At 42.9% G+C, this 854-nt stretch overlaps 1 non-coding gene across 1 annotated transcript; it reads right to left on the bottom strand.

Annotated features, from left to right (window-relative positions):
- Positions 1-372: 372 nt before the first annotated feature.
- Positions 373-479, bottom strand: LOC136588810 (U6 spliceosomal RNA). The gene has a single exon (XR_010787619.1). It is a non-coding gene; the product is annotated as a U6 spliceosomal RNA (small nuclear RNA).
- Between the last annotated feature and the right edge of the window lie 375 nt (positions 480-854).

Here is an 854-nt window from a genome sequence, read left to right as displayed (position 1 = left end):
GCGATGGGAGATTATTCTAAAAAAAAAGCATTGCTGGCAACCAAATATTGCAGACACAAAATAGGGGGTCGCCCGTGTGAAAGTCGCCTAAATGATGCTTTTACTCCGATATTGTAATCACTCACTTATAACAACGTTACAATCACACAGACAAAAGTGTCATCCCACAACTTCTGGGGGGGGTTACACTGTACGTGGTTATGGCGCCTCGGGTACATTTGCTGTATGCCTGTAGTCACATGGCACAAAAAATACACCTTTTAGTGGTGGCACCGTGAGACAATTATTATTATTACTCCAAGTTAAAACCTATAAGGAGAAAAAAATGTTATGTTAGAATTTTTTTTTTAATTCTAATTGAAGAATCGGTGCAAAAATATGGAACGCCTCACGAATTTGCGTGTCATCCTTGCGCAGGGGCCATGCTAATCTTCTCTGTATCGTTCCAATTTTAGTATATGTGCTGCCGAAGCAAGCACGATACTGCAGACAGCCCCGGCGGTATTTATGGTCCCGCGGGAGAGAAGTTCTTACATTGTGGAGAGATTACTTTTATAAATTAAAAATAATGTATCCTGCTGTGATATTTTACCTAATATGTCATGCCTGTAATAATAAAACCCATTAATATAGAGTATTTTGGCCAAACTGAAGAGCCTTTTGTGACAATGTTATATGCAAATGAGAAGAAGCCGCAGCGCATGCTGGGAAGAATGCTGGTCTCGGAATACGGACCTTGTACCACAGAAGGCGCAGCTGGTGTGGAATGTACTGCGGATGACTGCAGCGTTCTGCTTCCATCAGGAGAGCAGCTGCTCACTGCTGCACCACTGGCTGACGGTCACATTGGGACG

The sequence above is a fragment of the Eleutherodactylus coqui genome, chromosome 13 (genome assembly GCF_035609145.1).
Source record: "Eleutherodactylus coqui strain aEleCoq1 chromosome 13, aEleCoq1.hap1, whole genome shotgun sequence".
NCBI lineage: Eukaryota > Metazoa > Chordata > Amphibia > Anura > Eleutherodactylidae > Eleutherodactylus > Eleutherodactylus coqui.
Note: the sequence above shows the minus strand (reverse complement) of the source record. Positions and strands in the feature narration are given on the sequence as shown.